Here is a 21,498-nt window from a genome sequence, read left to right as displayed (position 1 = left end):
TCTATAGACACTGGGTATAAATACAGCTCTATAGACACTGGGAATAAATACAGCTCTATAGACACTGGATATAAATACAGCTCTATAGACACTGGGTATAAATACAGCTCTATAGAGACTGGGAATAAATACAGCTCTATAGACACTGGATATAAATACAGCTCTATAGACACTGGGTATAAATACAGCTCTATCGACACTGGGTACAAAATACAGCTCTATAGACACTGGATATAAATACAGCTCTATAGACACTGGGTATAAATACAGCACTACAGAGACTGGGTATAAATACAGCTCTATAGACACTGGGTGTAAATACAGCTCTATAGACACTGGGTGTAAATACAGCTCTATACACACTGGGTATAAATACAGCTCTATAGACACTGGGTATAAATACAGCTCTATAGACACTGGGTATAAATACAGCTCTATACACACTGGGTATAAATACAGCTCTATAGACACTGGGTATAAATACAGCTCTATCGACACTGGGTATAAATACAGCACTACAGAGACTGGGTATAAATACAGCTCTATAGACACTGGGTGTAAATACAGCACTATAGACACTGGGTATAAATACAGCTCTATAGACACTGGGTATAAATACATCTCTATAGACACTGGGTATAAATACAGCTCTATAGACACTGGGTGTAAATACAGCTCTATACACACTGGGTATAAATACAGCTCCAAAGAAACTATGTAGAAATACAGCTCCATAGACACTGGGTATAAATACAGCTCTATAGACACTGGGTATAAATACAGCTCTATAGACACTGGGTGTAAATACAGCTCTATAGACACTGGGTGTAAATACAGCTCTATACACACTGGGTATAAATACAGCTCTATAGACACTGGGTATAAATACAGCTCTATAGACACTGGGTATAAATACAGCTCTATACACACTGGGTATAAATACAGCTCTATAGACACTGGGTATAAATACAGCTCTATCGACACTGGGTATAAATACAGCACTACAGAGACTGGGTATAAATACAGCTCTATAGACACTGGGTGTAAATACAGCTCTAAAGACACTGGGTGTAAATACAGCTCTATACACACTGGGTATAAATACAGCTCCAAAGAAACTATGTAGAAATACAGCTCCATAGACACTGGGTATAAATACAGCTCTATAGACACTGGGTATAAATACAGCTCTATAGACACTGGGTATAAATACAGCTCTATAGACACTGGGTATAAATACAGCTCTATAGACACTGGGTTTAAATACAGCTCTATAGACACTGGGTATAGATACAGCTCTATAGACACTGGGTATAAATACAGCTCTATAGACACTGGGTATAAATACAGCTCTATAGACACTGGGTATAAATACAGCTCTATAGACACTTGGTATAAATACAGCTCTATATACACTGGGTATAAATACAGCTCTATCGACACTGGGTATAAATACAGCTCCATAGACACTGGGTATAAATACAGCTCAATAGACACTGGGTATAAATACAGCTCTATAGACACTGGGTATAAATACAGCTCTATAGACACTGGGTATAAATACAGCTCTATAGACACTGGGTATAAATACAGCTCGATAGACACTGGGTATAAATACAGCTCTATAGACACTGGGTATAAATACAGCTCTATAGACACTGGGTATAAATACAGCTCTATAGACACTGGGTATAAATACAGCTCTATATACACTGGGTATAAATACAGCTCTATCGACACTGGGTATAAATACAGCTCTATATACACTTGGTATAAATACAGCTCTATAGACACTGGGTATAAATACAGCTCCATAGACACTGGGTATAGATACAGCTCTATAGACACTGGGTATAAATACAGCTCTATAGACACTGGGTATAAATACAGCTCTATAGACACTGGGTATAAATAAAGCTCCAAAGAAACTATGTAGAAATGCAGCTCCATAGACACTGGGTATAAATACAGCTCTATAGACACTGTGCATAACTAGAGCTCCATAGACACTGGGTATAAATACAGCTCTATAGACACTGGGTATAAATACAGCTCTATAGACACTGGGTATAAATACAGCTCTATAGACACTGGGTATAAATACAGCTCCAAAGAAACTATGTAGAAATGCAGCTCCATAGACACTGGGTGTAAATACAGTTCTGTAGACTCTGGGTATAAATACAGCTCTATAGACACTGGGTATAAATACAGCTCTATAGACACTGGGTATAAATACAGCTCTATAGACACTGGGTATAAATACAGCTCCAAAGAAACTATGTAGAAATGCAGCTCCATAGACACTGGGTGTAAATACAGTTCTGTAGACTCTGGGTATAAATACAGCTCTATAGACACTTGGTATAAATACAGCTCCATAGACACTGGGTATAAATACAGCTCTATAGACACTGGGTATAAATACAGCTCTATAGACACTGGGTATAAATACAGCTCCATAGACACTGGGTATAAATACAGCTCCATAGACACTGGGTATAAATACAGCTCTATAGACACTGGGTATAAATACAGCTCTATAGACACTGGGTATAAATACAGCTCTATAGACACTGGGTATAAATACAGCTCCAAAGAAACTATGTAGAAATGCAGCTCCATAGACACTGGGTATAAATACAGCTCTATAGACACTGGGTATAAATACAGCTCTATAGACACTGGGTATAAATACAGCTCTATAGACACTGGGTATAAATACAGCTCTATAGACACTGGGTATAAATACAGCTCTATAGACACTGGATATAAATACAGCTCGATAGACACTGGGTATAAATACAGCTCCATAGACACTTGGTATAAATACAGCTCTATAGACACTGGGTATAAATACAGCTCTATAGACACTGGATATAAATACAGCTCTATAGACACTGGGTATAAATACAGCTCTATAGACACTTGGTATAAATACAGCTCCATCGACACTGGGTATAAATACAGCTCTATAGACACTGGGTATAAATACAGCTCCAAAGAAACTATGTAGAAATGCAGCTCCATAGACACTGGGTATAAATACAGCTCTATAGACACTGGGTATAAATACAGCTCTATAGACACTGGGTATAAATACAGCTCTATAGACACTGTGTATAAATACAGCTCCATAGACACTGGGTATAAATACAGCTCTATAGACACTGGGTATAAATACAGCTCCATAGACACTGGGTATAAATACAGCTCTATAGACACTTGGTATAAATACAGCTCCATAGACACTGGGTATAAATACAGCTCTATAGACACTGGGTATAAATACAGCTCTATAGACACTGGGTATAAATACAGCTCTATAGACACTGGGTATAAATACAGCTCCATAGACACTGGGTATAAATACAGCTCTATAGACACTGGGTATAAATACAGCTCTATAGACACTGGGTATAAATACAGCTCCATAGACACTGGGTATAAATACAGCTCCATAGACACTGGGTATAAATACAGCTCTATAGACACTGGGTATAAATACAGCTCTATAGACACTGTGTATAAATACAGCTCCATAGACACTGGGTATAAATACAGCTCCATAGACACTGGGTATAAATACAGCTCGATAGACACTGGGTATAAATACAGCTCCAAAGAAACTATGTAGAAATGCAGCTCTATAGACACTGGGTATAAATACAGCTCTATAGACACTGGGTATAAATACAGCTCTATAGACACTGGGTTTAAATACAGCTCTATAGACACTGGGTATAAATACAGCTCTATAGACACTGGGTATAAATACAGCTCTATAGACACTGGGTATAAATACAGCTCTATAGACACTGGGTATAAATACAGCTCTATAGACACTGGGTATAAATACAGCTCCATAGACACTGGGTTTAAATACAGCTCTATAGACACTGGGTATAAATACAGCTCTATAGACACTGGGTATAAATACAGCTCTATAGACACTGGGTATAAATACAGCTCTATTGACACTGGGTATAAATACAGCTCTATAGACACTGGGTATAAATACAGCTCTATAGACACTTGGTATAAATACAGCTCCAAAGACACTGGGTATAAATACAGCTCTACAGACACTGGGTATAAATACAGCTCTATAGACACTGGGTATAAATACAGCTCTATAGACACTGGGTATAAATACAGCTCCATAGACACTGGGTATAAATACAGCTCTATAGACACTGGGTATAAATACAGCTCTATAGACACTGGGTATAAATACAGCTCTATAGACACTGGGTATAAATACAGCTCTATAGACACTGGGTATAAATACAGCTCTATAGACACTGGGTATAAATACAGCTCTATAGACACTTGGTATAAATACAGCACTATAGTCACTGGGTATAAATACAGCTCTATAGACACTGGGTATAAATACAGCTCTATAGACACTGGGTATAAATACAGCTCTATAGACACTGGGTATAAATACAGCTCTATAGACACTGGGTATAAATACAGCTCTATAGACACTGGGTATAAATACAGCTCTATAGACACTGGGTATACATACAGCTCTATAGACACTTGGTATAAATACAGCTCTATAGACACTGGGTATAAATACAGCTCTATAGACACTGGGTATAAATACAGCTCTATAGACACTGGGTATAAATACAGCTCTATAGACACTGTGTATAAATACAGCTCCATAGACACTGGGTATAAATACAGCTCTATAGACACTGGGTATAAATACAGCTCTATAGACACTGTGTATAAATACAGCTCCATAGACACTGGGTATAAATACAGCTCTATAGACACTGTGTATAAATACAGCTCTATAGACACTGGGTATAAATACAGCTCTATAGACACTGTGTATAAATACAGCTCTATAGACACTGTGTATAAATACAGCTCCATAGACACTGGGTATAAATACAGCTCTATAGACACTGTGTATAAATACAGCTCTATAGACACTGGGTTTAAATACAGCTCTATAGACACTGGGTATAAATACAGCTCTATGGACACTGTGTATAAATACAGCTCCATAGACACTGGGTATAAATACAGCTCTATAGACACTGTGTATAAATACAGCTCTATAGACACTGGGTATAAATACAGCTCTATAGACACTGGGTATAAATACAGCTCCATAGACACTGTGTATAAATACAGCTCCATAGACACTGGGTATAAATACAGCTCTATAGACACTGTGTATAAATACAGCTCTATAGACACTGGGTATAAATACAGCTCTATAGACACTGGGTATAAATACAGCTCTATAGACACTGGGTATAAATACAGCTCTATAGACACTGGGTATAAATACAGCTCTATAGACACTGGGTGTAAATACAGCTCTATAGACACTGGGTATAAATACAGCTCTATAGACACTGTGTATAAATACAGCTCCATAGACACTGGGTATAAATACAGCTCTATAGACACTGTGTATAAATACAGCTCCATAGACACTGGGTATAAATACAGCTCCATAGACACTGGGTATAAATACAGCTCTATAGACACTTGGTATAAATACAGCTCCATAGACACTGGGTATAAATACAGCTCTATAGACACTGGGTATAAATACAGCTCTATAGACACTGTGTATAAATACAGCTCCATAGACACTGGGTATAAATACAGCTCTATAGACACTTGGTATAAATACAGCTCCATAGACACTGGGTATAAATACAGCTCGATAGACACTGGGTATAAATGCAGCTCTATAGACACTGGGTATAAATACAGCTCTATAGACACTGGGTATAAATACAGCTCTATAGACACTGGGTATAAATACAGCTCTATAGACACTGGGTATAAATACAGCTCTATAGATACTGAGTATAAATACAGCTCTATCGACACTGGGTATAAATACAGCTCTATTGACACTGGGTATAAATACAGCTCTATCGACACTGGGTATAAATACAGCTCTATAGACACTGGGTATAAATACAGCTCTATATACACTGGGTATAAATACAGCTCTATAGACACTGGGTATAAATACAGCTCTATAGACACTGGGTGTAAATACAGCTCCATCGACACTGCCTATAATTGCTGCCCTGTAGACTATCAGCCCAGTTATTTAGACATCCTATAGATGTCGCTGGAGCAACATGTACAAACAATTATTCGTTGTTCCATTCATATTGACAACATTGTTTACTATTTGTAGGAACAACTACTACACTGCCTTCTGCATGCTGTATGCTGGGGTTGCAGCCCTATTCTTTGCCCATCACCGAACCTACAGAATGATCCTAAATTCCTTTGTTCCTCCGTTCCTCTGTATGTATATTCCCGTAATCCTAAATTCCTCAGCATCCACAACCCTCTGGGATAGAGAATTCCCAAGATTACAACCCTCTTTGTATAGAAAATTCTCTAGATTTCTGGCAAAGTGATGTTACAGAAAGTTAAGAGATGATCAGGTTGGTTCCCTATTTTCTACCTCTCGACAGCGTGCTTTTGTTATAAAAATAAGCTGTTTTCTTCGCCTCTGAGTGCTTTAATTGTCAAGAGCAGACAATTGACAGTTTTGTCATGTAAGTTTAAAAAATATATAAATGTTAATAAATGCAACACTCACGCAAGAAAAGATAAAGATTATAAAGACAACATGCATTAAGTCTGATGATTTGTAAAGAGCTCTCTGTTGAACTTGCATTTCCCCAGGGTGAAGACTTGAAACGGTGCAGGCCTGTAATCTTTTCCCGTGTTCACTGAAGAAAAGACTTGGGAAGTTTGGGAACAAGGATACGCTGCTTCAGACTGCTTATGTTATATTCCAGCCAATGGTCACTGGCGAAGTTTTGGTACGGTTTCTCAAGTCAGAAGTTAAAGGAAAAACTCCAAAACGCTTTCGACTTGTCGTACAAGGCCAGTTATCTTAGGCAGGGTCCTGTCTCTTTGTTAGCATCTCCTTTGTCTGCCCAGAATATACCTTTATTAAAGCTTCGTATCTCGAAACCTATGTTCTGTCATGTGAGCATAGTTTGTCTTTCCATTGCCCTCATACATGTTTTCTGATTGTGAGGCCATAGTTGGACAGTGGAATCCAGGTGTCATTCATCATCATCTCACCTTGCTAAAGTAGGGCTTTTCACACCCATTCTTGGAATTTGGGTTTGGAGTCCAAAAGATCTGCAACGGTATTATCAACCCAATCGTTTGAAGGGAAGCAGCAATTACCACAGAAAGGATCATTTACATTTTAATGACTTCCCCAAGACTTGTCCAGATGCAAAGATTAGCTCAGGGTTCTTCTAGTTCTATGTGTATTGGCAGGAAAGGAAAGGTCACCTGACTGCTTACTCCATTTTGTTCACAAGAAAAGTGTTCTTTTGGGGTTAAGTACATATTATCGTTCATAAGTTTGAATTGTGTGGGCGTGACAATGATTGACTCCTTATCGTCAGACTGTTCCTCTGTGTTCTTGATTCCCCAGCCAGGGGGAGACAACCTCTCAGTGTCTACCCTGTCAAACCCCCTTCACAATCTTGTATTTTTCAATGAGATCACCCCTCATTCTTCTAAACGCCAGAGAGTATCGGCCCAATTTACTCAGCCTGTCATCATGGGACAACCCTCTCATCCCAGGAACCAATCTAGTCAACCTTCGGTGTACTGCCTCGAATGCAAGTATATCCTTCCTTAGATGTTGAGACCAAAACTGCGCCCAGTACTCCAGATGTGGTCTCACCAAAGCCCGGTACAATTGTTGCAAGATTTTCTTGTTCCCGTACTCCAATCCCCTTGCAGTAAAAACCAACATACCATTTGCCTTCCTAATTGCTTGCTGGAACTATATGTTAACCTTCTGTGTTCCTTGTACGAGTGCACCCAAGTCTCGCTGAACATCAACATTTACAAGTTTCACACCTTTTAAAATATATTTTGTTTTTCTATCCTTACCAAAGTGAATAACTTCACACTTCCCTACACTATATTCTATCTGCCACCTTGTTGCCCACTCACTTAACCTGTCTATCTCCCTTTGCAGCCTTTTTATATCCTCCTCACAGCTTCCATTCCCACCTAGCTTTGTGTCATCACTAAACGTAGATACATTACTCTCGGTCTCTCCGTCTAAGTCATTAACAGGGATTGCAAATAGCTGAGGCACCAGCACTGAACCTGTGGCACTCCGCTAGTTACAGCCTGCCAACTTGAAAATGCCCCGTTTATCCCCACTCTGTGCTTCCTGTCTGTTAACCCATTCTCCATCCATGCTAAAATATTACCCTCAACTGCATGAAGTCTTACTAACCTTTTGCGTGGTACCTTATCGAATGCCTTTTGGAAATCTAAATATACGATATCTACTGGTTCCCCCTTATCTACCCTACTAGTTGCATTCTCAAAAGACTCTAGTAAATTTGTCAAGCACTATTTCCCTTTCATAAAACCATGTAGACTCTGTCTTATCACAGTATGAATTTCAAAGTGTATTGTTAAGACTTTCTGAATAATTGATTCCAGCATTTTCCATAATGATTGATATCAGGCTAACTGGCCTGTATTTCCCTGTTTTCTTTCTGCCTCCTTTCTTGAATAGTGGTGTTACATTTGCTAACTTCCAATTCAGTGGGACCAGTCACGAATCTGGGGAATTTTAGACTAGAGATCCAGCACTGAAACAGGCCCTTCGGCCCACCGAGTCAGTGCCGACCATCAACCACCCATTTATACTAATCCTACACTAATCCCATATTCCTATCAAACATCCCCACCTGTCCCTATATTTCCCTACCACCTACCTATACTAGTGACAATTTATAATGGCCAATTTACCTACCAACCTGCAAGTCTTTTGGCTTGTGGGAGGAAACCGGAGCACCCGGAGAAAACCCACGCAGACACAGGGAGAACTTGCAAACTCCACACAGGCAGTACCCGGAATCGAACCCGGGTCCCTGGAGCTGTGAGGCTGCAGTGCTAACCACTGCGCCACTGTGCCGCCCCAATCAGAACCAAGGCATACACTATCTCTGCATCAGGTCCTGGGGAGTTGTCAGTTTTGAGTCCCTTTAAGTTTCTCCAACTCTTTTTTCTCTGCTGGTATTAATTATCTTAAGTCCCTCACTTATTATTATCTCCTTAGTTACCTTCTATTTCTGGTATGTAATTTGTGTTTTCCACATGAAGACAGACACAAAATATTTGTTCAATGTCTCTGGCTTTTCCTCATTCCTCATGATAACTTCTCCTGTTTCTGTCTCTTAGGGATCAATGTTTGCTTTAGCTACTCCCCTCCTTTTTATATGCTTGTGAAAGCCCTTGAAATCTGTTTTTATATTCCTGGCTAGTTTACTTTCATATTGTATTTTTTCCCCTTTTAATCAATGTCTTGGTGGTCCTTTGCTGATTTCTGTGCTCTGATGTTCTCATATTTGAGAGTTCTTATCTTCCTATTTTTTAATATATTTCTATCATCCTATGTTTCTATATTCCTGTGTTCCTATACACATCTGTTGCTATATTCCTTTGTTCATGTAGATCCAATGTTCCCACTTTTTAAATGTTTTTATATGGGATGTGGGCATCACTGGCTATGCCAGCATTTACTGCCCATCCCTAATTGCCCTTGAGAAGGTGGTGGTGAGCTGCCTTCTTGAACCGCTGCAGTCCGTGTGGGGTAGGCGCACCCACAGTGCTGTTAGGGAGGGAGTTCCAGGATTTTGACCCAGCGACAGTGAAGGAACGGCCGATATAGTTCCAAGTCAGGATGGTGTGTGACTTGGAGGGGAACTTGCAGGTGGTGGTGTTCCCATTGCGTCTGCTGCCTTTGTCCTTCTAGTTGGTAGAGGTCGCGGGTTTGGAAGGTGCTGTCTAAGGAGCCTTGGTGCATTGCTGCAGTGTATCTTGTAGATGGTACACACTGCTGCCACTGTGTGTCGGTGGTGGAGGGAGTGAATGTTTGTAGATGGGGTGCCAATCAAGCGGGCTGCTTTGTCCTGGATGGTGTCGAGCTTCTTGTGTGTTGTTGGAGCTGCACCCATCCAGGCAAGTGGAGAGTATTCCATCACACTCCTGACTTGTGCCTTGTAGATGGTGGACAGGCTTTGGGGAGTCAGGAGGTGAGTTACTCACCGCAGGATTCCTAGCTTCTGACCTGCTCTTGTAGCCACGGTATTTATATGGCTACTCCAGTTGGGTTTCTGGTCAATGGTAACCCCCAGGATATTGATAGTGGGGGATGCCATTAATGTCAGGGGGAGATGGTTAGATTCTCTCTTGTTGGAGATGGTCATTGCCTGGCACTTGTGTGGCACGAATGTTACTTGCCACTTATCAGCCCAAGCCTGGATATTGTCCAGGTCTTGCTGCATTCCTACACGGACTGCTTCAGTATCTGAGGAGTCACGAATGGTGCTGAACATTGTGCAATCATCAGCGAACATCCCCACTTCTGACCTTATGATTGAAGGAAGGTCATTGATGAAGCAGCTGAAGATGGTTGGGCCGAGGACACTACCCTGAGGAACTCCTGCAGTGATGTCCTGGAGCTCAGATGATTGACCTCCAACAACCAAAGCCATCTTCCTTTGCGCGCGGTGTGACTCCAACCAGCAGAGGGTTTTCCCCCTGATTCCCATTGACTCCAGTTTTGCTCGGGCTCCTTGATGCCATACTCGGTCAAATGCGGCCTTTTGTTCAGCTCTTTTGTCCATGTTTGAACCAAGGCTGTAATGAGGTCAAGAGCTGAGTGGCCCTGGCGGAACCCAAACTGAGCGTCACTGAGCAGGTTATTGCTAAGCAAGTGCTGCTTGATGGCACTGTCGATGACACCTTCCATCACTTTACTGATGAGTGAGAGTAGACTGATTTTTTGTCCAGTACAAAGTATTTTAAAATGTTTTGTTAAATTATCAGACAGATAGGTTATGTATTTTTATTAAAAGACAAAAGTATTTCATGAAGCAAAAAGAAAAATCGGCCGGGTTGGACTTGTCCTGCTTTTTGACAGGAACGTTTTTTGGATTCCGATATGTCTCTACGACCATCTTCCGAAATTCATTTCCTAGGTCCGGGGGCTAAAAGGAAGACACAAAGACGAGCAGTCAGCCGCACAGCCTAAAGGGAGAGATAGAGTGGACAGCGAGCTGAATCTGGGGAAACCATCTGCACTCAGGTCCCCGACAGAGCAAAAGGCTGCAAAGAGTTGAACTTGGTTTGAAGACTCGAGGTTTGTGGGGGAGAAAAGACCAATGGGGGACACCAGCCTTATTAAGGGAAGTTCAGATTGAACACGCTTGGAAGAAGTGAGGGTAGAGAAGGAGACTGGCATTGCAGCCAGGAGGAGCTTGGGACTTTTAACGACAAGGATACCTTTATGCTGAAAATACCACATAGCGTATAAATGTGGCGTGGGGCTTGCGAGTGTGTTACTAAGTGAATGGGAAATATCATTCTCTGGAATTTCATGCATTAGTGAGGTACTGAATACTGTTTAGTAAATGTTGATTGTTTTTTTACTTTGGTAAAAGTCTTAAAATGTGAGATCTTGTCGTGTAATTCTGTAATCAGTCACGGGAAAGTTAATATCTCTTGTTTGTAAAGTTAACGGTCTGCTGATGTCATAGCAGCATTTACTCCTACATGATGATTAACCAATAGAGCTAGGTTCCAATGGAAACTTCCTATGTAAACCTGTCACGCTGTCATTGAGCCATCCTTCCAGAGGTGGCGCAATTGCAGGAGTGTTTGGCAGACGAAAGGATGAGGAAAGCAAAATGAGAAATAATTCTCTGCCTCACTTGGGGACAGTGTAGAGGGAGCTTCACTCTGTACCTAACCCCCTTGCTGTACCTGTCCCTGGGAGTGTTTGATGGGGGACAGTGTAGAGGGAGCTTTACTCTGTATCTAACCCCCGTACTGTACCTGTCCTGGGAGTGTTTGATGGGGGACAGTGTAGAGGGAGCTTTACTCTGTATCTAACCCCCGGACTGTACCTGTCCTGGGAGTGTTTGATAGGGGACAGTGTCGAGGGAGCTTTACTGTGTATCTAACCCCCGTACTGTACCTGTCTTGGGGAGTGTTTGATGGGGACAGTGTAGAGGGAGCTTTACTCTGTATCTAACCCCTGTGCTATACCTGTCCTGGGAGTGTTTGTTGAGGGAACAGTGCAGAGGGAGATTTGATTCAGTAAAAATGAAACACATTAATTTAATTGGAGTAAGAGATGACTAACTGAATTCAAAACATTTAGCTTGTAGCTGAAGTTGCTGCTTTTTCACACCTCCTGCCAGTATCTTCTTGCTTTTTCAGTCTCATTTCCTGTTTATGTCTCTGGCACACTGTAATGTTGGTGGAACATTCTCCTGTGAAATTGTGTAAAGGACATCTGTCTCTCTCTCTCTCAGCTCACTTCATTGAGTCGAAGTGATCCTACGCAATCCTCCATGCCTTCACTCATCAGCTCCCATGAGTGGAGTAACAGTCACCCATTATCCCGTGCCCTCCGCCTCCAAACTCACCCCCCCCCCCTGTGCTTGCTGACCTACACCAGCTCCTGGGCCAGCAACAGTTCAATCCTGAAACTCTCTTCCTCGTTTTCAAATCCCTCCATGGCCCTTCTCCCACCCCCTTTCCCAATCTCTGTAACCTCCTCCAGCCCCTACACCCCTCCCTATCTCTGTAACCTCCTCCAGCCCCTACAACCCTCCCTATCTCTGTAACCTCCTCCAGCCCCTACAATCCTCCCCATCTCTGTAACCTCTTCCAGCCCCTACAACCCTCCCCATCTCTGTAACCTCCTCCAGTCCCTACAACCCTCCCTATCTCTGTAACCTCCTCCAGCCCCTACAATCCTCCCCATCTCTGTAACCTCTTCCAGCCCCTACAACCCTCCCCATCTCTGTAACCTCCTCCAGCCCCTACACCCCTCCCTATCTCTGTAACCTCCTCCAGCCCCTACAACCCTCCCTATCTCTGTAACCTCCTCCAGCCCCTACAATCCTCCCCATCTCTGTAACCTCTTCCAGCCCCTACAACCCTCCCCATCTCTGTAACCTCCTCCAGTCCCTACAATCCTCCCTATCTCTGTAACCTCTTCCAGCCCCTACAACCCCTCACTATCTCCATAAGCTCCTTCAGCCCCTGGAACCTCTCTGTCTGTCTCTCCTCCTTTAAGATGCTCCTTGTAACTGAGCTATCTGACCGAGCTTTTGGTCACCTGTCCCTGATATCCTCAAGTGGCTCGGTGTGAAATTATGGGATGTTTTACTATATCAAAGTATAAATGCAATTTGTGGAGGGTTAGGGGTCTAAAGGGATGGGTTTGCATGGGAGAGTTAGGAGACTAGAGGGATGGTCTTCGATGGGAGAGTTAGGAGACTAGAGGGATGGTCTTCGATGGGAGAGTTAGGGGATTAGAGGGATGGTCTTCGATGGGAGAGTTAGGGGATTAGAGGGATGGTCTTTGATGGGAGAGTTAGGCAATTAGAGGGATGGTCTTTGATGGGAGAGTTAGGGGACTAGAGGGATAGTCTTCGATGGGAGAGTTAGGGGATTAGAGGGATGGTCTGCGATGGGAGAGTTCGGGGATTAGAGGGATGGTCTTTGATGGGAGAGTTAGGCAATTAGAGGGATGGTCTTTGATGGGAGAGTTAGGGGACTAGAGGGATGGTCTTCGATGGGCGAGTTAGGGGATTAGAGGGATGGTCTTCGATGGGCGAGTTAGGTGATTGGAGGGATGGTCTTTGATGGGAGAGTTAGGAGACTAGAGGGATGGTCTTTGATGGGAGAGTTAGGGGACTAGAGGGATAGTCTTCGATGGGAGAGTTAGGGGATTAGAGGGATGGTCTTCGATGGGCGAGTTAGGGGATTAGAGGGATGGTCTTCGATGGGCGAGTTAGGTGATTGGAGGGATGGTCTTTGATGGGAGAGTTAGGGGATTAGAGGGATGGTCTTCGATGGGAGAGTTAGGGGACTGGAGGGATGGTCTTCGATGGGAGAGTTAGGAGGCTAGAGGGATGGTTTTTGATGGGAGAGTTCGGGGATTAGAGGGATGGTCTTTGATGGGAGAGTTAGGAGGCTAGAGAGATGGTCTTTGATGGGAGAGTTAGGTGATTGGAGGGATGGTCTTCGATGGGCGAGTTAGGTGATTGGAGGGATGGTCTTTGATGGGAGAGTTAGGGGATTAGAGGGATGGTCTTTGATGGGAGAGTTAGGGGATTAGAGCGATGGTCTTTGATGGGAGAGTTAGGGGACTAGAGGGATAGTCTTCGATGGGAGAGTTAGGGGATTAGAGGGATGGTCTTCGATGGGCGAGTTAGGGGATTAGAGGGATGGTCTTCGATGGGCGAGTTAGGTGATTGGAGGGATGGTCTTTGATGGGAGAGTTAGGGGATTAGAGGGATGGTCTTCGATGGGAGAGTTAGGGGACTGGAGGGATGGTCTTCGATGGGAGAGTTAGGAGGCTAGAGGGATGGTTTTTGATGGGAGAGTTCGGGGATTAGAGGGATGGTCTTTGATGGGAGAGTTAGGAGGCTAGAGGGATGGTCTTTGATGGGAGAGTTAGGTGATTGGAGGGATGGTCTTCGATGGGCGAGTTAGGTGATTGGAGGGATGGTCTTTGATGGGAGAGTTAGGGGATTAGAGGGATGGTCTTTGATGGGAGAGTTAGGGGATTAGAGCGATGGTCTTTGATGGGAGAGTTAGGGGACTAGAGGGATGGTCTTCGATGGGAGAGTTAGGTGATTGGAGGGAAGGTCTTCAATGGCAGGGTTAGGGGACTAGAGGGATGGTCTTCGATGGGAGAGTTAGGGGATTAGAGGGATGGTCTTCGATGGGAGAGTTAGGAGGCTAAAGGGATGGTCTTCGATGGGAGAGTTAGGAGGCTAAAGGGATGGTCTTTGATGGGAGAGTTAGGGGACTAGAGGGATGGTCTTCAATGGGAGAGTTAGGGGATTGGAGGGATGGTCTTCAATGGGAGAGTTAGGGGACTGGAGGAATGGTCTTTGATGGGAGAGTTAGGGGATTGGAGGGATGGTCTTCAATGGGAGAGTTAGGGGACTGGAGGAATGGTCTTCAATGGGAGAGTTAGGGGACCAGAGGGATGGTCTTTGATGGGAGAGTTAGGGGACTGGAGGGATGGTCTTTGATGGGAGAGTTAGGGGACCAGAGGGATGGTCTTTGATGTGAGAGTTAGGAGGCTAAAGGGATGGTCTTCGATGGGAGAGTTAGGGGATTAGAGGGATGGTCTTCGATGGGAGAGTTAGGAGGCTAAAGGGATGGTCTTTGATGGGAGAGTTAGGGGACTAGAGGGATGGTCTTCAATGGGAGAGTTAGGGGACTGGAGGAATGGTCTTCAATGGGAGAGTTAGGGGATTGGAGGGATGGTCTTCAATGGGAGAGATGGGTTTGGACGGCAGAGTTAGGGGACCAGAGGGATGGTCTTTGATGGGAGAGTTAGGGGATTGGTGGGATGGTCTTTGATGGGAGAGTTAGGGGATTGGTGGGATGGTCTTTGATGGGAGAGTTAGGGGACTAGAGGGATGGTCTTCAATGGGAGACCAAACAAAAACAGCTTCAGTCCCAAAGGCAGTGGATTTCGAGACATTTTCCTGCAACAATACCGGAATGACAAGATTTCAGGGCCGTATTTGATTCACTGCTGAATAATGGGATATATTAGTCAGAACTCTAAAGGTCGGGCTTCATCGTGTTAACAGTGATCACAGGAAGATTGAAATCAGTCTTGGGTTCGAGAGGGTGATCGGTGACTCATGAACCTTGCTTACTTTGAGATGACAAGAAATGAGCATGACCACAGTCGACTGGGTAGAACTGGTGACGTCGGAACCACAGAGGAACAAAGGGAGGTGTTCAAAGCAAGGTTCGGTCAACCTCAGGAGCTGTGTACGCCCACTGCAAAAAGAAGAACTCCACTTCAGTCATGAAACAAGGGCTCAAAATTACAAGGGGTTTGGATCGGCAGGGTCGGGAACCAAGGAGACACAGATTGACGACGATTGACAAAAGTACCAGAGGCGACACGGGGAAACGTTCGCTCTGTACAGTGAGTTGTCGTGATCTGGAACGCGATGGGAGAGTTAGGGGATTGGAGGGATGGTCCTCGACGGGAGAGTTAAGGGACTGGAGGGATGCCTGAAAGGGCGGTGGAAGCAGATTCAATAGCAACTTTCAAAAGGGGAATCGGAAAATTCTTTCTCAGTCTGTACGTTTCCAGTCCAACGATATTGCTGGATCTAGTTCTGGGGAAGGAGGTGGGTCAAGCGGATCAAGTATTAGGGGAGCATTTAGGGGACAGCGATCACGCTTTCATAAGGTTTAGGTGAACTGTGGAAAAGGACGAGGGGCAATCCAGAGGAAAAATAATTAATTGAGGGAGGGCCAATCTCACTCGGGGTGAGGACGGATGACACCCAAGTAAATCGGAGTTAAGGATTGGCAGTCAAAGCTGACGAAAGAGATAGAGACTAAGCTAGGCTGAATATAGAAGGTTCAGAGGGAAAAAAGAAATAAGAGAAGCAAAGGGAGAGTATGGGAAGAGACTGGCAGCTAACGTGAAAGGGAATCTAAAAGTTTTCAATAGGCATAGAAATAGTAAAAGGGTGGGAAAAGGAGGAGTGGGGTCAATTAGGGACCTAAAAGGGGACTTATGCAGGAGGAGAGGGCAGGCTTGAGGTACAAAATGAGTACCTTGCATCTGCCTTTACCAAGACAGAAAATGCTGCCCAAGTCATGGTGAAAGGGGAGATAGTTGAAAATCTGGGTGGGCTAAAATTGCGAGAGGAGGTTTCAGAAAGGCAGGATTGTAATTAAAGTTGATAAGTCAACCAGGACCAGATGACATATGTCAGAGAATACCGAGGGAAGTAAGGGTGGAAACTGCAGAGGCCCTGGCCATAACGTTCCAAGCCTCCTTAGTTACAGGGGTCGTGCCAGAGGAGGGGAGAATTGCAAATGTACTGCCCGAGAGTGTGGTGGAGGCAGGTTCAACTGTGGCATTCAAAAGTGAATTGGAGGGTTGTCTGAAGGGGGAAAGATTTGCAGGGCGACGGGGGGAAAGGCGAGCGAGTGGGACGAGGTGGGCTGCTCCTGCGGAGAGACGGCATCGCCAGGAGGGGCAGAACGGCCTGCTTCTGTGCCTGGGCCGTTCTGTGACACTCGGGTGCTTGAAGGGGAAAGTGTCAGCCGGGTTAGGTAGAAAGAGCAACGGGGAGTGGAATGAATTGAACAGCCTCGAGCAAAGGGCCAGAATAGGGATGAAGGGCTGAATGGCCTCGTTCTAAACTTATCATCCAATAAAGAAAATCCGTTCTCATCACAAGGGATCAGAGCAGGGCTCATACGCAAAGCAACAGCTTCATAAACAAAAAGACACAAGAGGATGAAAGCAATGGTGAGTTACAGACTGGAATCTATTCGAGGATTTCGGGGGGTTTATACATAGAATAACAGAAACCCGGGAGTGAGTTACAGACTGGAATCTATTCGAGGATTTCGGGGGGTTTATATATAGAATAACAGATACCCGGGAGTGAGTTACAGACTGGAATCTAATCGAGGGGTTCGGGGGGTTTATATATAGAATAACAGATACCCGGGAGTGAGTTACAGACTGGAATCTAATCGAGGGGTTCGGGGGGTTTATATATAGAATAACCGATACCCGGGAGTGAGTTACAGACTGGAATCTAATCGAGGGGTTCGGGGTGTTTATATATAGAATAACCGATACCCGGGAGTGAGTTACAGACTGGAATCTGATCGAGGGGTTCGGGGAGGTTTATATATAGAATAACAGATACCCGGGAGTGAGTTACAGACTGGAATCTAATCGAGGGGTTCGGGTGTTTATATATAGAATAACAGATACCCGGGAGTGAGTCACAGACTGGAATCTAATCGAGGGGTTCAGGGGGGTTTATATATAGAATAACAGATACCCCGGAGTGAGTAACAGACTGGAAACTAATCGAGAGGTTCGGGGGGTTTATATATCGAATAACAGATACCCGGGAGTGAGTTACAGACTGGAATCTAATCGAGGGGTTCGGGTGGTTTATATATCGAATAACAGATACCCGGGAGTGAGTTACAGACTGGAATCTAATCGAGGGGTTCGGGGGGTTTATATATCGAATAACAGATACCCGGGAGTGAGTTACAGACTGGAATCTAATCGAGGGGTTCAGGGGGGTTTATATATAGAATAACAGATACCCCGGAGTGAGTAACAGACTGGAAACTAATCGAGAGGTTCGGGGGGTTTATATATCGAATAACAGATACCCGGGAGTGAGTTACAGACTGGAATCTAATCGAGGGGTTCGGGTGGTTTATATATAGAATAACAGATACCCCGGAGTGAGTAACAGACTGGAAACTAATCGAGAGGTTCGGGTGGTTTATATATCGAATAACTGATACCCGGGAGTGAGTTACAGACTGGAATCTAATCGAGGGGTTCGGGGGGTTTATATATAGAATAACAGATACCCGGGAGTGAGTTACAGACTGGAATCTAATCGAGGGGTTCGGGGGGTTTATATATAGAATAACAGATACCCGGGAGTGAGTTACAGACTGGAATCTGATCGAGGGGTTCGGGTGGTTTATATATAGAATAACAGATATCCAGGAGTGAGTTACAGACTGGAATCTAATCAAGAGGTTCGGGTGGTTTATATATTGAATAACAGATACCCGGGAGTGAGTTACAGACTGGAATCTAATCGAGGGGTTCGGGTGGGATTCTATATAGGACAACAGATATCTGGGAGTGAGTTACAGACTGGAATCTAATCGTGGGGTTCGGGGGTTTTATATATAGAATAACAGATACCCGGGAGTGAGTTACAGACTGGAATCTAATCGAGGGGTTCGGGTGGGATTCTATATAGGACAACAGATATCTGGGAGTGAGTTACAGACTGGAATCTAATCGTGGGGTTCGGGGGTTTTATATATAGAATAACAGATACCCGGGAGTGAGTTACAGACTGGAATCTAATCGAGGGGTTCGGGTGGTTTATATATAGAATAACAGATATCCAGGAGTGAGTTACAGACTGGAATCTAATCAAGAGGTTCGGGTGGTTTATATATTGAATAACAGATACCCGGGAGTGAGTTACAGACTGGAATCTAATCGAGGGGTTCGGGTGGGATTCTATATAGGACAACAGATATCTGGGAGTGAGTTACAGACTGGAATCTAATCGTGGGGTTCGGGGGTTTTATATATAGAATAACAGATACCCGGGAGTGAGTTACAGACAAGAATCTAATTGAGGGGTTCGAGGGTTTTATATATAGAATAACAGATACCCAGGAGTGAGTTACAGACTGGAATCTAATCGAGGGGTTCGGGGGGTTTATATATAGAATAACAGATACCCGGGAGTGAGTTACAGACTGGAATCTAATCGAGGGGTTCAGGTGGTTTATATATCGAATAACAGATACCCGGGTGTGAGTTACAGACTGGAATCTAATCGAGGGGTTCGGGGGGTTTATATATCGAATAACAGATACCCGGGAGTGAGTTACAGACTGGAATCTAATCGAGGGGTTCGGGGGGTTTATATATAGAATAACAGATACCCGGGAGTGAGTTACAGACTGGAATCTAATCGAGGGGTTAGGGGGGGTTTATATATAGAATAACAGATACCCGGGAGTGAGTTACAGACTGGAATCTAATCGAGGGGTTCAGTGGGGGGGTTTATATATAGAATAACAGATACCCGGGAGTGAGTTACAGACTGGAATCTAATCGAGGGGTTCGGGGGGTTTATATATAGAATAACAGATACCCGGGAGTGATTTACAGGCTGGAATCTAATCGAGGGGTTCGGGGGTTTCATATATAGAATAACAGATACCCGGGAGTGAGTTACAGACTGGAATCTAATCGAGGGGTTCGGGGGGTTTATATATAGAATAACGGATACCCAGGAGTGAGTTACAGACTGGAATCTAATCGAGGGGTTCGGGGGGTTTATATATAGAATAACAGATACCCGGGAGTGAGTTACAGACTGGAATCTAATCGAGGGGTTCGGGTGGTTTATATATAGAATAACAGATACCCGGGAGTGAGTTACAGACTGGAATCTAATCGGGGGGTTCAAGGGGGTTTACATATAGAATAACAGATACCCGGGAGTGAGTTACAGACTGGAATCTAATCGAGGGGTTCAGGGTGGTTTATATATAGAATAACAGATTCCCGGGAGTGAGTTACAGACTGGAATCTAATCGAGGGGTTCGGGAGGTTTATATATGGATTAACAGATTCCCGGGAGTGAGTTACAGACTGGAATCTAATTGAGGGGTTCGGGAGGTTTATATATAGAACAACAGATACCCGGGAGTGAGTTACAGACTGGAATCTAATCGAGGGGTTCGGGAGGTTTATATATGGATTAACAGATTCCCGGGAGTGAGTTACAGACTGGAATCTAATCGAGGGGTTCGGGGGGCTTTATATATAGAATAACAGATACCCGGGAGTGAGTTACAGTCTGGAATCTAATCGAGGAGCTGCTGACCCGATGGGCCGAACAGCCTCTCTCTGTGCTGCGATGACACTGACGCGTTATCTGCGCCCCCCTCTTCCCAGCCAACTAGCTTCATTGCTAGGGGACCCTTTAGTGTTCAGGCCCGGCCTCTCTGAGCATTGCCTTCTCCCCAACTCCAACCCCAGGCTTCTTGAAGGACCTAGGCCGGGTTGCTCGGTAGGCCCATTTGCCCCGTTCTCGGAAAGATAGGGGCCGCCTTGCCTTGCCCTGAGGCTCTCCCCTCCTCAACCCCACAACCCCCTCCTCCACCATGCCAGCTTCCTCAGCTCATTATCTTGAAACCACAATGCGCACTTGAAAGGCTCCAAACGGAAGTCATATTCGTGGCGGTTGCCATGGAGACCTAACCACGAATGCTCGCACTGGTCGGTCGCTGGTAGGTTTCCCAGACGTCGATGAGTCCCGAGCTGTGATGATCCAAACACTGAGTGTATTTCTCAAGCTGCCTTTCGCAGGGCCACGATTCAGTCCGCCGCCGACAAATCGCCTGCGGGCCTCCAGCCCCTGACCGAGGTGAGTCCTGACTCATGTTCTGCAAAAGAGCCCTCATTCCCCTTCTGCGGTCAGAGCGAGATTAAACCGGGAAAGGAGGTCGCGGAGGGGGGGGGGGGGGGGGTGCGCGGTTGTCAGTAGATGCGGCTCCCTCTCTTGACGTCGAGACTAAATTGATGAGGTGCGTACACGAGCAAAATGGAAAAACTGAACTCAAACTGATGCACTGCGACCGAGCGTTACAATGTGGCCTCGGAGATCTGCCTTCCTCACTGCTCATTGGAGAGCATTCACATCGCAGGAACAGGCCATTCTGCCCTTCAGCTCCATGCTGGTGTACCCGCTCCACCCAATAGCCTTTTTATCATGCGATTGGCCTCAGGGATAGCCAGTTCACGTTGCCTCCGATCCTGCAGAGCTAGGCCTCGGTCTT

The 21,498-nt window shown here is 44.4% G+C and overlaps 1 protein-coding gene and 1 long non-coding RNA gene across 2 annotated transcripts in view; one reads left to right on the top strand and one right to left on the bottom strand.

Annotated features, from left to right (window-relative positions):
• Positions 1-10,903: 10,903 nt before the first annotated feature.
• On the bottom strand, positions 10,904-21,140 carry LOC137362311 (uncharacterized). Its single transcript, XR_010972483.1, has 3 exons — positions 20,868-21,140; positions 15,762-15,888; positions 10,904-11,051 (listed from the first exon to the last, which is right to left on the bottom strand). It is a non-coding gene; the product is annotated as an uncharacterized lncRNA (long non-coding RNA).
• LOC137362310 (perforin-1-like) overlaps positions 20,912-21,498 on the top strand; it is a 116,067-nt gene continuing 115,480 nt past the window's right edge. Inside the window, exon 1 of the mRNA XM_068026717.1 lies at positions 20,912-21,086. The gene's annotated coding sequence lies outside the window, so the exon portion shown is untranslated. The remainder of the gene's footprint in view (positions 21,087-21,498) is intronic.

The sequence above is a fragment of the Heterodontus francisci genome, unplaced genomic scaffold, assembly GCF_036365525.1.
Source record: "Heterodontus francisci isolate sHetFra1 unplaced genomic scaffold, sHetFra1.hap1 HAP1_SCAFFOLD_570, whole genome shotgun sequence".
In the NCBI taxonomy this organism is placed as follows: domain Eukaryota; kingdom Metazoa; phylum Chordata; class Chondrichthyes; order Heterodontiformes; family Heterodontidae; genus Heterodontus; species Heterodontus francisci.
This window is presented reverse-complemented; position numbering and strand designations above follow the sequence as displayed.